We start from the raw sequence: 15,655 nt of genomic DNA, 5'->3' as shown, positions 1-15,655 counted from the left end.
TATTTCGCTTTTTATCTTTATTTTCTTTCTGTTATTGTTATAAAACGGAAAGGGAGTTCATTTTTTTAAGAGCAAATACGGTTTTATTTCATATTTAATTAAAATAAATTAAGAATATTATTATTAGTTTTTTAAGATTTTTATGATGTTCTAGAAGATGTGATTATTTTATTCATTAAAATGAGAGGGGGAGAGGGATTATCAAAGTTAGTTTATCAATTTATTTTCCAAAATATGTTTTATTTTAGCTATTTAAGTGAAGCATTTTGTGGAGAAATCTAAGTTTTAAGTTTTTGTGAAATGAAACGGTAAACGAAAAAACAATGAAAAAAAAAAAAAAAAAAAGTACGACTATTATTATCAAGAAATAATTAAATATTTTTGCGCCGAGAAATAATTGGTAATATCTAACTTTTATCAGCACAAATAAATAGATTGTTGAATACACGTGTTTCGGGGTTTCCAGAAACCTCTTTTTCAGTGCAAAGTTGTGAGCTTTTGCATGTAAAGACATCCTATAAAAATCTGTTTATTTGTACTAAAAATTGGATATTTCTTGTTAATATTATTATTAACTAGTGGTACCCGCACGGCTTTGCCCGTAGTAAAAAGTTGAAAGTCATTTGGTTCGCCTGTATATTTACAAATAATTGATGATGAATTTCTCGCAAGTTTGCTATTTTAATTTGCCTGTTACGGTTCCTCGTTATGATAATTTGGTAATTTAATCCTCCGCGATGTGATAATTTGTTCGGAAAATTTTTCTTAAAATTAGAATAGAAAAAGGACAAAATCGGATTTTCGAAAAAACGCTTCGAGGTGCACACCCTCTTGCTACGTACTAATTTTGTGTCAAATTTCATAAAAATCGGCCGAACTGTTTAGGCGCTGTGCGCGTCACAGAGATCCCGATATCCTGACAGAGAGACTTTAAGTTTTATTATTAGTAAAGATTTTTAAAGATGTTATAAAAGATATAAATTTGGCGTTCCAAGACACAGGGTTAAGATGTAATAACTTTTCTTTCTAAAAGTAGGGGGTGGCGATTGTCAAAATTAGTTTTATCAAGTTACTCAACCATTATATTTTTATTTTAGCTATTAAGTAAAACTAATAGCTAAATGGGGTTAATTTAATAGCTAAGTTAATCTCGAACAATAGGTTTTAAAAGTCCGTAAAATAAAACGGCTGACGAAAAAACAATGAAAACGGAAGGGCAGGAGGGGGTGCATTATTATCATACAAAATCCAAATTTTTTCTAATGAGGAATAAGAGGAAACAGAGGTATGGATTAAAACGGAAAATATCAACTCCTCAATTCAGGAGCTGATGATGTGAAAATCATTTTGGTACGACATGTTTGTGATATGACAAGTCATTTCAACCAGAAACAATTGCTTACAAACTTTGAATTAATATTGGAACAATACAATATTGAAACTGCATTCAAATTTATTGCCACAAGTCACAGGAAAGGACTGTTGAGACCACTGGTTAAACGTACAACGAAGAGATAGTAAATTCAAAGATCAACTTTCACAAAGATGGAATAATATCCATTCTCATCCTGACACACAAAATACTTACAATCTGAGCCCTGTAACAAGTTATGTTGTTGAATGTAGTAAGTACTTCAAGAAATCGAAGATTTCACTTCAAAGTCAACAGAATGAGGACAGCTATAAATAATGTTTAAAATGAGATACTGCTGAATCAAAAACACCAAATCATAAAGAATATGCCAAATGATTCATGAATGTTTGGACAAGTTTTGTTAGTTGGATGGAAGGGAAAGAAACTAACAAAGAGCAATATTGGACAGATACTTCATATAGAAGATAAAAGAACAGAAATAGCTTGTTTGAGAACGTATAATAACGTGGGAATGATCTTTGTATTTCCTGAGAAAGAAGATAAATGTTCATGGATTCTGATAAAATTATTGAGTATTTAAAGAATTCAGAATTGTAACAGATGACTCATTCATTAGGTATCATTGTTTCAGACTACTGTTTTAGCTGAATAAATGTTTCTAAGTCGAAATTTACCAAGTTTCATTGTTTTGGACTTCTTGTCCTTCCGTCACTGTCCTTCTGTTACCTTTAACAAATGCATAATTCATATGCTTAAAATAATTATTCTATAAAACTAGAGATGAAATTGTAATGATTGAACACTCCCGTATATGCTCTAATTTTTACAGAATTTTTCTTTTGTAGTTTGGCGGAACTTTTGGGGAGAACATGATAGCCTGAAAATCATGTCGCAAAAATGTCCTTCCGTTACCGTTTTTTAAATTTGATTTAAAAAAAAGTTACTAACGAAAAATTCTTGACTTTGGCTTTTTTAGCAACTTACTATGATGTGTATAGAAGTCTATGCATCACTTTTTGAAAAAATATGTATTTTAAAAAGCTCACAGACAGAAATCCATCGACTTTTTTTTTTTTTTTTTGTAAAAACCGTTTTTCCGTTACCGCTGGAATTCACCCATAACTGTCACAAAATTGATACACAGAATTAACTTGGACATTATAAAACCGTTTTAGTGTAATCAGAACTTAAAAAAGTAGAAAATTTGTAATGAAAACTGCGAAAAGCGTTGTCAGCGCCTTTCCTTAAAAACGAGCGGGACTTGTGGTTACTGCTTGTTGTTAGTCGATTAGTAAGGATTCTTACAAGGCCCTTAACATCTGACTGGTGGTCTTCAGATTCCTAAAAGCGTTAAAGAGACGCAAACGCAAAGACCTGCCCGCTATGGGCTTAATTCTCCTACACGAAAAGAGTGAAGGCAATAGTAAATGCGCACATGAATAGTTATATATTTCTTCCCTAGATGGCGCTTGTTTAAACATTTCTTATTTGTTCCCGATAGAACTAGTGGTAGAACATATTTGGGCTACTTTATGCAAATAACTCCAGTACATCATAAGACCAAGAGGCGTTAAATCGTTACCGTTTTTGACGTTAACGGTTAGTTTTTTTCATTGAATGAAATTTTCCATCTCTAACTCTTAAAATACTCTATTTTCTTTTGAAAAGCTTTGTGATATTTCATGTTTTACAGCATTCGACATGTTTTCAAAGCATTCTACGAATATATACACAATGGTGCCAGAACTCTAGAACATTGCAATGACGATAATTTATTGTGATCTGAAATCCAGAAGTGTTCAAAGGAGGCAACGGTCTTTTTGGGCTGAATACGTAAAAGTGAATAAATATAGTTACCGCCCCCAGGAGTTCCGGCGTAAGATGTCAATATGGGATATGGCTGCCATGGAGAGCGATGCAAGCTTCCACACGTCATGTGATGCTTTACACAACATTATCCAGCAGCTGTTGGGGTAGTTTATCTCATTCTTCTGTCAGTCACGGATAAGGGTGTCCTTGCTTATTGGAGGGTGCTGTCGACCAGCAAGACTGCTCACCAAAGCATCCCAAACATTTTCAATATGAGTCAGATCTATAGAATTTGCTAGCCATCCGATAGGTTGAATATTTTAAGTGAGGTAAACACTCCTGGATATCGATTGTTAATGACATTTTACGTTGCCATCCATGAAAACGAATTTATCGCCCACAGCACCATAGGATACGTAAACATGAGGCAGCAGAACAACATCAATGTATCACTAGCCGTCATCGTCTTGTTTGGAAGCACACAAGCGACGTACAGACATTGATCTTAATCCTACCCATACCATGACACAGCATGTAGATGATGATTCAACAATTTGATCGAGCATGTGACGCTTTCGCTTCTTTACCCGGATTCACTTTGAGTAAGAATGAGAGGGGAAAGGTATGGACATCTGACTCAGCCTCCAACCATTAGGTGGTTGGGAAGAAGCTCAAGTAAATCCCTCACCCGGAGGAAAAGGTTTTTCTTTATTTTACAATTTTTTTTTTTTAAATATTTTAATAGTAATTTATATACATATTTACATATTTACAAGGAGTGGGGGAAAACCCATGAAGTAAAAGGGAGAAAACTAGTTGCGGGGGGAGTGGATGCCTAGCAGTGCTCAGAGAGTTAAATTTAGGATAGCGACAATGGTTGGGATAAGGGTATTTTTCATTCCGGTTAAAGTAGGTGGTTTGGTAGGCGATGGAACTATTGTGATGATTAGCGAGTTTGCTGTAGAATTTGGAGGCAGATTTTTTGATATACTTAGTAATGGGTTCGATTTTTAGGTCTTTATGCATAGTTTGGTTTTAATGTACCAGGGAGCACCTAGAGCCCTTCTGAGTGTTGTGTTTTGTATGCCTTGCAATTTCTTTATATGTGTTTTGGCCGCATATCCCCAGATTTCACATCCGTACATGAATATAGGTCTAATTAGCTGGGTGTAGACAAGTTTTTTATTTCTGATGTTTAGATTACTATGTTTGTTTAGGAGGGGAAAGAGATGCTGGAGTCTGGTTTTGGTGCTGCCGATGACATTTTTGATGTGTGTGTTGAATCGGAGCCCTCTGTCGAGGGTGATTCCAAGATACTTAATGTTGGGGGAGTATGGAATTTCAGTGTTATAGATTTTTATTTTAGGGGGACGTTTGTTGTTCTTTTTAACCCTTTGAAAAGATGATAGCTTTTGTTTTCTTGGCGTTAATCTGAATACGCCATTTTTTGAACCATAGTAGGACGTTTTTTATGTGTTTTTGGAGTCTAAATTGGGCATAGATATTACTGTGATCTTTACAGCATGTAGGATACTAGTCCTTTCCTTTTACGTTCGCCGGCTTGTAAGCTGTACCACTCTCATGCCAAATAAGTTGTCGTCCACAATTAGACGACAGACTGAACCTGCTTATCTGAGAATAGTATGCAAGTCCAGTCGACTTCTGTCCAAATGCGATGCAGAACACATCATTACAAACGAGAAAAACACTGACTTGTATACAATGGGATGTACAAAACAAGCTGACGGGCATATAGTCTTACTGCATTCAAACGATTGACGACAGTTTTTTGGGATACTCGCTAGTAGCAGCAGGAAACTGCTTTGCTACTTCAGTAGCTGTGTTGCGGTAGTTCCTTTTCGTTGCTAGCACGAAGTACCTATCTTCTGCTGATATCGTATCGCGTACACGACCTCCCTCGTGACATTTGCTACACATTCACTTTGTTTGAAATGATTTCCAAACTCTGGAAATAACCCTGTGGCTGATGTGGAACTCCCTGGCAACATCTAAATTTTTCTGCCCTCCTTCGATGTTGCCAACCACACGATCACCCATAAAATCAACTGAGGGATGTTAGAAAGACATACTGAAAAATGCAAATTCTTCAATTGCTTCCTGTCATACTTTGCTATTGAACAACAATGGTCATCACGCGCCCAATCTTTTATATCGCTTATCAGCGCTATCACGTGACCAGCAACGTCGTGAGTCTAAAATTTGCATACTCACAACGCGTCTTATTGTGTCCCGAACTTATGCTAATTTCCATATTACCTTGCCTTCCATTTTGTGGCTGCTAACGCTGCTATTGCCATCCATTCTTGGCAATTGTCCACCAGCGTAATTTATGTACCGTTCATACCAATGAAATAACTTAGCAACTTTTTATACTTTACTTTTAAAAAAAAGAAAATTACAAAAGGAAAGAAAAGTAAGATTTTAGATAACTTATCAGTGTCTCGAAGAGAAGCTACTTTAAAAAAAAAGTGATTTTAAAAAATTGTTTAATAGTAATATGCAAAAAGGACAGGTTAATATATATGTTTCATACCTTTAATATTTTGCCTTTCAATTCAAAGCATTCTACAAATCAGTTCTGAGCCATGGGTTTGTGCATTGGCAAAATTTGATTGAAAAAGAAACATATTAGACTCTTCATCTATCAAACTACACATAGTGCAAGATGCAAATGAGTTAATCGTTATTCAGTAGAAAGCAAACCATCCCCTTCTTCACATTGCTGTGGAAACCAACTATATTGCGATATCTTAATGCAAGACTCGTCATTCTGATACTAACTCTCGTTGAGAAAGAACGTCCCTGAAGCGGCTCCGTCATGAACCATTCCAAATCTCGAGTACAGTGCGACACCTCGTCGTGTGCCATTATTGAATCTGGAGAAAGGGGAAGAAATACGTATGGTTGGGGCAAATCTAAAAGGAATGTCTTATTGAACACTGATGATGGAATTTCTCCAAAGCCCCATTCCAAGTACACGACCCCGATTCGACCTAACCCGCCTGGCGACTCCGACGGAAGCGTGGTGAGTGTTGGTTCTTTTCTTGGTCCTAGTCTCATGCGGAATTACTTATCTAACATTAATTTACTACTGAATACAACTTTAGATTGTTATCCGCGGATTACCCATACAAACTGAATTGGACTGGATTACTGATAATCTAACCATACTAGGATTTGTCCCCCAACATGTTACACAATTGCGAAAAACTGGTCAGGACAAAAACAAATTGCCTTTGTTTCTCATTTGTTTGAAACATCAAGATGCAAATGATAAAATCTGGTCGCTTGAGAGATTAGGGAATTTCAATATCACCCTTGAATCACTCAGAAAAAAAGACATTATGCCGTGTTGGAACTGCCAAGAATTCTTTCACTCCTCGTTTAGTTGTGCACGACTTCCCTTCCGCCTTGTGTGTGCGAGAGAGCACAAAACTAATGACTGCCGACGTACTGCAAACGTACCACCCTCATGTTTTCACTGCAAAGGGTGAACATCTCGCTAACTTTAGAACTTGTCCAAAACGACAAAATCTCATCGACTCCCTGAACTGGAGAAATAAAATTGAAACTAGCACTAATTCGAGTCCTTCACCCCAAATCTCTAGTGCTGTCAATGACATTCAACAGCCCCCCCCCTCCCCTGTCACCGAAAACAAAAAATACTGAGACGCAATCTAGATACACGTTCCTGGGGAGTACCTGAGGCGGGGCCTCGCACCTCCCAAGTCTTGTCATTGGTGGGATGGATCCTCCGGAGAGGAAACAAGCTGATTGGTCGGCAAGATAAGCCGATGACGTAGGAGCTTCCCCTGGCGGTCAAAACATGACTAAGAATTTTGGAGTCCAGAAATGAAATTAAAATGAAAAAGGGGATAAAAATGAATAAACTTAGTCCTCATCAATAAAGATTTGGATGTGCCCCCTTAATGTTAGGGATGGAGTGCTCAGGTAAATTACTGGAAGTGGCCTTAGAGTAGGAAAAACCTGCTCTGCGGCTAGCACCGCTTCCGCGGTTAACGGTTCGCTTGCCTTCCAGATTGATTTTGGGTTTGGGGAAGGCCACGCAACCCCTATAAGAGGCTACGTGATCACCCCCACAATTAACACATTTAGGCTTTTCCTTATTAATTTTGGCCGGGCATTTGTCACGAGAGTGTTTCCCCCCGCAAATGACACAGCGGACTTTACGAAAGCAGTTAACTGCCAGGTGGTTGAACCCCTGGCAGGTGTAACACTGTTTAACACGTCGATTGGTCCGGTAAAGCTCGACGGTTATGGCAGTGTGGAAGAGTGTTTTTAGTTCTTTAATTTTAGTGTGTTGCTCACCGGACGAGAGCTGGAGTTGGAATAGTGGGAGCTTAGTAGCGTCCCTTTTGGTCAATTGTGCGACCTTGACAATAGGATAATTTAATTCAGCAAGTGCCTTCGTAATTTCCTCTGTGTCGGTGCATGAGGGTAGTCCTCTGATGACATATTTGAAAAGTCTGGGTCCCTTTGCCCTTTGAATGTAAAAGTCTATGTTACTAGACTTAAGATGGTTGATAATTTTATTGCGATCAGTGGGGTCATCCACAAAAACTGCTGTTTCATCCTTTCTATTTCTAATCTTAAAGTTTTGACAATTATCGTTTAGCTTGCGGATGAAATCAAGGTAGTTGGGGGGGGGTCTCCACCACAAGGGGGGAAAGCTTATTAACTCCTCTAGCCGGAGAGGTAGAGGTAGATTCCTGGGGATTTAAATTTTGAGTCGAGACTTGGGGGAGGGAGGAGATTTTATTTTCCAGTGCTACAGGCGCAGCCTTTACGGGCGAAGGCACTTTACAAGTTTTACGTGGCAGCTGGAATTCCTGAGCATTAAGATAATCAGAAATGTGAAAAAATTTCTGAAAACAGAGGAATTTAATTTTGTCAGTCAATGCATGACTCACCAGGGCCTCCGCCACTTGAGCGTCCGGGATCCCGTCCTGGCCCAAGAGTTGGAGAATCTCCCGGAGAGTCTCATCCTCACCGTCTGGGAAGAAGATGTCGGTGTATCTAAATATGTCCTTAGCAACTTTGATGACTTCGGTCACCTCGCTGTAGGATAGGGGTGAGTCGTACTTTTCGGTGGTGTTAACTTCCATCTCGTCATCCGATGGGGTCATATCTGCCCATGAAGTGGACTGCGTTGGGGAGTTTGTGCGGAAAGTGAAGGGGGTGGCCGCCATGGCCGGAGTCCGCGAATCGGAAATACTCCCGGAAAGCTTCCTCCTAGCGTTCGGCGCCGCATTCCTCTTCGCCGCTGCTCCTATAGCGGCGGGTTGTCCTTTAACCCCCATTTTCCCACGTCCGTTCCTAACGAGATCCAAAGTGGGAATGAAAAAAAAAAAACTGTTATCGATAAGTTTACTATTACCCTCCAAAATCTGCTGTTTGAACTACGTAATTAGTTATTCACTTTTTTTGTTCCTTCTTACTTGCAGTTTATTTTCATTTCACGTCTGATACAACATATTATGGTTTTCCCGCCATTTCCGTTCGCTGAGTATGCGCGGCTTATAGCACGGGATTGACGGCCGTCCAATGAGCATGCCGATTAAGATTTCATAACTCTGGAGGTGGAAATTGCTTCTTTTTGGCTGAAGTTCTATTTCAAACAATTAAGTTTTTTCGTACGAAAAAATTACTGTCGCTCTTCCGTCATTTGCCCGCCCAATAATTTTTATTATTATTGAATCAACTGTTTCTTTCTTTATAGACGTGGGCCTAACCGGCGAACTTCAAGTAAAATGTGGTAGGCATATCCTAATTTATTAGGCCTAGCCTACTATATTATTTAAACTTTAAAAATTTTCCTAATTGAGACTGATCAAAAGGGCCACTCAATCTACCGTCATCGACGCCCGCCTGTGACGGGCGCGCATCGGAATGAAGTCTTAATGTAAGACTACAATCAGTCCTCGATCTAAAATTTCGCTTCCCCATCCATTGTTTCCTATTCAGGCTGCCGTGTAAATCGTAGGCTCGATCTAAATTTGCGTCTAAAACGTCCGCCTGATCGTGGCCTTCGTGATAACAGGCTACAAAACTTCCCTAACCTCCTCCGCTTCGTTACGCTACCAGTCGTCGATCTGTGAACTTGGCGCGAAATTTTGAAACCAGTGCAATTTACCAGTCAAAAGTACTTTTGCTTGCTATATCTGAAATAGATGAAATGGGATAGATGTTACTTCGGATGCACATTTTTCAACACCATACACCAGGATTTGTCCACATTCACATACTGGAATGTAGAGGCAATAAAAAAAAATAAATAAAAAAATACAAGTCTTATAAGTGCCTGAGTGAAAGTAAGTCAGTGATTTCCGATTCCGAACAACCTTCATGCGAAGAAAATATTGGGTACCTTATGGAATAAATTTTTAAGTTCGGAGGTAAATACTTCTTCTCTGATAAACTAACTTACTTTTTATGCAGAGTTCATGGAGTTAAGGTTCCTCAACTTTTCCTCACTTACGCGAACAATTGTCAGTCCGTTTCTAATATCTTTGTCTGTAATTTTTTATTTCAGCATACTGCCTTTAGTATTTGAAACGGTTAACTTGCAACTTTTTATTTCCTTATTTTTTCAATCTTGTACACGCATTTATTCGAAATGGATTTTCCAAGCTGACATCATACATGTGTCAAAACTTTCTGCAAATATACTTGTTGCAGTCAGAAGTAACGTAACTTAGTGTTGATATTCAGTTGATACGTAAACAAGTTTATTGAGACAGGTTTTAACTGAACTAATCTTATACTTTCGGTTTCGATTAAATTAATTCATTAGCTATCATGTGTTATTTTGATCAAAAAACCTTCCTTAGTGGGCTTTCGTAATTCTGAGGTAGAAGCCTAGCTTTGAATGTCGGAGGTCATGGGTTCAATATCCAGACATTTCCCCCTTACTACGCTACGGCAATGTTATTCAAACAAGCTGGTTCTGTGTGTAAATAAATATATATGTATAATTTTTTTTCCACTGTCGTCTTTAAGTTTTGTGCTATTTATGCATAAATTGCTGTTAAATTAACTGGAGTCATAATTTCTGGGATTGCGAAAGATTACTTTTGAGCAATGGATACACAGCGTGTTTTTGCCAAATGCTCTATGCTTGTTTGTTATGCTTAAAAATGGCAAACTATCTTGAACTATATATTTTTTGAATTCCTGGGATTTTCTGTTAATAAACTAGCAGGAACCTTGAAACTGTAACATATATTGGATTAAGGAGCTATCCATAAACGATGTTACAAAACTTTAAACAAACTTGTCTCTTCCCCGTTATTACACGTAACGCTGTTTTACATGAGCATATTGTTACAAACAACGCGTGATGTCTTACTTCTTGTTATCTCTAAAATGGTCATTCTATGGAAAGTTTTTCGAAAACTGTTACTTTGTCATCAATTAATGCTTTTTAAAATAATTTTACAAAAGCCTAAAATGATGAACTATTAAAGCCCCCCCCCCCCCTCAACCCCAAATGATCACTAGCAGCAGAAAAAAACTAAAAAGAGAAAAGTTGCAAAATTCCAAAAAAAAAAAGGTTGCTTAGATATTATAAATATATTTTTTACGTACAACATACAGTATTCATGCTGTTGTATAATTCATACTACAACTAATGTTCATCAAGTTGAATTCCTGTGTTTTTTTTTTTTTTTTTCAAGAGTGTCCACCGAGGAGGGGGGGGGGGGATAATGGTCTCATAATAATGACAGCTTTTCAACGGCTATAGTTATAAATAACTTTGCCATTTAAAATTGAGGGGGAGGGGTAGATGGTTTTGGGTGTATTTTTCTTGAAGTTTTCACAATTGAAAGGGGTAAGGCACCTTTTATTTCGGGGGATGGCACCCAAGTATTCATATCTTTTTAACAGCCTTAATTTGCTCAGCTAAGTTAACATTAATAATCTGGTATTACTTTAATTTGATGTTATGTCTTTGAAACATATTTCAGTTTCTCGTTTATTTAAATAACATTGTTTATTTATTTTTTAAAATGTCATTTGAAGCTTATTCAAATGCAATGTTAAAATTATTTTTTGTTTTGATGTAATTATAAAATGAAAGCTCATTTATTTATTTGAATACTGTTTAAGGCTTAATGTTTCAATACAATATACGAGTAGTTTTGAATGTGATTAGTTATAAAAATGTTTTAAGATGAAAAATAGAACTTTGTTCATTTGTCCCTTCGTTTTAATATAATTGTAAAATAAAAACGTGTTTACTAATTTGAATACTTTTTAAGACCTAAATATTTTCATGGAAATAATAAAAAAGCTGTTTATTTTTTAAAGTATGATTATCGGTTCTTTTCCATGTTTTCAAATGATAAACAAGGACTTTTAATAATTATGAAATAATAGAAGACAAAAATAAATAAGCCAAATAATTCAATTAAATCAAAATACTAATCAAAACGCGCACTTCCCAATATCATCGCAAATCGACGAACGATGATATCATTTGCTAGTAACAGGCGATGCCGTTTTGCGCCATCTGTTGGGGAAAACTAGGTTTTTTTTGAACGGATAATAAACCTTTATTTTTCTTTCTTTTTCATCTTCTTTTACATACGTCGGTTTTGCAGTGATGTCTGACGAATAACTAAGTAAACGGGATCCTCCCCAGTTTTAAATGAATGAAAATCTATGCAAGCATGAAATGAGAAAATAAGCGCTGTTGTCCTTCAATATGTTACCAATCGAAGAGGACATGCCAAGCAAGCACATCGATATTGCTTCTCAACTTTAGATTGTCACCTGTCATCAGGTCCGAATCTATGCACATTGCCCCCCTCCCCTGCAAAAAATGAGCAGGGCCCCTAACCTCTTCCGGTGCAACGCACCAGATGTAAGACATCCACCTACCAGTAAATAAGTTATCAAAGATGCTATAACTTTTTATTCTTTATTTCGCCGTTTACGCAACGATTTAGAACTGTCATCATCACGGCCAACTCTTTCCACCATCAAAGAAGGTGGAATAAAGTTGACACTGGACAAATGATAATGTTAAAAATTTAACCTTTTCTCTCTTTACTAGGTAGGGAAAATGTGCGTCTTCAACCGTTGCATGTGATTGCAGCCAATGTACTGTTTCTAGATACAGCGTATCACAGAGAATCAAGTTAACGACGCATTGCGCAGCACATTGCCTCCACCTCCAGCTTTCGCGAGGAAGATTGCTCTTGACTGTTGTGGTGACCGTCATATAATTGAAGAGGCAATGTTACTGGATAGCACAAATATGATAGAAACACTTAATTTACTTTATTCGAATATACACGTATTTACAGTATTAAACATAGCGCTGCTCTGAGTTCCGGAAGCACAACATAGAAGTTAAAGTGTACATAGAGAAGGCGCAATACTAGCGCCGCCGAATAGAGAAGAGGAGAGTCCTCACAGTCTCCCCCACTTAATTAAGAAACCCCCTTAAGACAATTGATAGTCCCTTAGGTATGAAGGAAGTCTTATATTCCTTTGAGAACGGCGAGGCAGTGGCACAGCAGGTTGGCTGGTATTCTGGGATGCCGCGGGAACATTCTGGTTGTCACAGGAGATTGCAGGAGCTTTCTCTGGAATCCGTGGAACATCAAAAATAACAGTTCGTTGTCTTGAATCACTGGAAACATTAGAACGGCACTCTCGAGAAGGGTCCTCCTCAAGTTGCATTGGCACACCGGTCGAATGCAGTTGGTTAATTTGTCGCTTTAGTTGTCGTCCTGAGTCTAGCCTGATCAAATAATGGCGTGAACCAAACTTTTTTTATTACTTTTCCAAACTGCCAGACGTTTCGGTTGTTTATGAAGACTCGAACCTGGACTCTCTCCCCCACTTTAAAAGATCTCACAGGAACACTGGAAATTTTGATGTTGTTGGATGATATGGGAAGATAGAGTTCAAGCGAATACGAAATTCTCTGTTTAGATATAATTCAGCTGGAGACTTGCCACAAGCTAGAGGGGTTGCTCTATAGCGAAACAATATGTTTTGAACCTTGAATGGTATTGAAGTTTGTTCGAGGAATGAAGCTTTTAATTTCCTCTTTAAGGTTTGCACATTTCTTTCTGCAGGACCATTTGTTGCAGGGTGTCCTGGAGCTATAAACTTTTGGAAAATTCCATGATTGGAACTGTAGGTGTGAAATTCTCTTTTTGAGCATTATCGGATACAATAACATATGGATATCCACGAGAAGAGAAAATTTTTTCAAGTAGATGGATAGTTTTAGAATTTGTTGGGGCATCTCTGATAACTTCAACTTCTGCTCATTTAGACTTGGCATCGACACACACCAAGAAGTAGTAATTTTCGAACGGGCCAGCATAGTCGATGTGAATTCTGTCCCAGTTATTTGCTGGAAGTTCCCATGGATGGATAGACACCTTTGGTGGATTTGACTTTGTTAGTGCACATCCTTTGCACCCTTTGACTAATTTTTCTATGTCGGAGTCAATTCCTGGCCAATAAGCATATTTTCTTGCGAGTTGCTTCATTTTCGTTATTCCCAAATGAGTTTCGTGAAGTTCCTCTAGTATTGTAGAACGTAAACCTTTTGGAATTACGACTCTGTCCCCTCGGAAAAGAATGCCATCAAGCAATGTAAATTATGAATCTTCGCAAGTGTTGTTTAGCTTCTTTATTATTTCCTTCAGTTCTGTATCTTGTCCAGTTTCAGTCTGGATGGCCAGCGATGTTATTTGTTGACTTGAAATCTGGAATATATTTTCGGCGTATACTTGATTTGCTTCTTCGCCTATTTATTCATCAACTGACATTTCGGGCTTTTGAACTGGTGCCCTCGACAAGCAATCAACATTTTGATTTTCAGATCCCTTTTTGAATTGTACAGAGTAATCAAAACTTGATAAGTAGGAAGCATATCGAAGCAATCTTGCTGAAGTCATCCGAGGAAGAGCCTTGTGCGGGTGAAAAATTCTTGTTAGTGCTTCATTGTCGGTAACCAGCTTGAAAGGCTTGCCAAATACGTAGTTGAAGAACTGCGTCACACCGAAAATGATAGCTAAGGCCTCTCGATCTAACTGGCTGTAATTTTGTTCAGAACTGGTGAGTGCACGAGAAGCATAGGCAGTAGGTCGTTCTACGCCTTCTGTAGAGTGACTCAGTACTGCAGCAATTCCAGTAGGGCTTGCATCAGTGGTCAGGATAACTGGTAAACTGGGATCAAATGGAATTAGTACCCGATCACTGCAAAGTTCACATTTCAGTTTTATAAATGCTGATTCGCAACTGGCGCTCCAAAACCTAGGTGCATTTTTCTTAAGTAGACATCGAAGTGGCTATGAAATAGTTGAAAAGTCTGGAATGAAACGGGAATAATAAGTTACAAGTCCCAAAAATCGTCTGATTTCATCGGCATTTGATGGCCTTGGCATTTCTTGAACTGCACGGACCTTCTCTGGAGATTTGCTTATCTTGTTGTATTCAATAACATGTCCGAGATATTCGATTTTCTCTTGAAAAAATGAACATTTTTGTTTGTTTAGGTGTAGGTCATAATCATACAATCTTTGTAAACAAAATTCTAAATTCTTCGTACATTCTTCTAGTGTTTCTCCATGTACAATGATATCGTCCAAATATGATTCTGTTTTCGGTAGACCTTTAAGAATTTGAGAAAGAATGCGATTGAATTCGGATGGAGCCGTCTTGATTCCGAAACTAAGCCTATGCATGCGATAGGTACCACGATGTGTTGAAATGGTTTGGATCATGCTGCTGTCCTCGTCAACATTTAGATGAAGGTAAGCTTTGAAAAGGTCTAATATCCAAAAATATCTGGAATTACGGAGGCTATGAAATACATCGTCTATTCTTCTTACTGGGTGATTTGATTGAATTAAACGTTCATTTACACCACATTTGTAATCGACACAAAACCGGACACCACCATTTGGTTTGGGAATTACTACCAATGGCGACCCCCAGTCACTTGCAGGAACTAAGGATATTACTCCGTCTGCTTCCAGAGAGTCCAAGTCCTTGTTGACACGTTCCCGGAGAGCATAAGGAACGTCGCGTTCCCTTGTAAAAACGGGTTTTACTCCGTCTCGAAGTTGAAGTTAAACTTTGAAATTGGGAACACATCCGACTCGTTCTTCGAAAAGTGGTGAAAATTTATCCATGAGTGCATTGATATGATTAACCTGGTGAACAGGTGATCTTTGAACTGAAGTATTCGATTTATCTGCGTCTATTTGTTAAAGATCAATTCCTAATCCTCGAATCCACTGACGACCAAGAAGAGCCGCACATCCTGCTGGAACGATGTGAAGTTCTCCAAAAATTTTCTTGCCTCGGAATGCAACATTAACATTTACTTTTCCTTTAGATTGAATGATATCCCCAGAATATGTGCGAAATGCAATATTAGAATTTTCTAAGGGTAAA

The sequence above is a fragment of the Uloborus diversus genome, chromosome 8 (genome assembly GCF_026930045.1).
Source record: "Uloborus diversus isolate 005 chromosome 8, Udiv.v.3.1, whole genome shotgun sequence".
NCBI classification, from domain to species: domain Eukaryota; kingdom Metazoa; phylum Arthropoda; class Arachnida; order Araneae; family Uloboridae; genus Uloborus; species Uloborus diversus.
Note: the sequence above shows the minus strand (reverse complement) of the source record.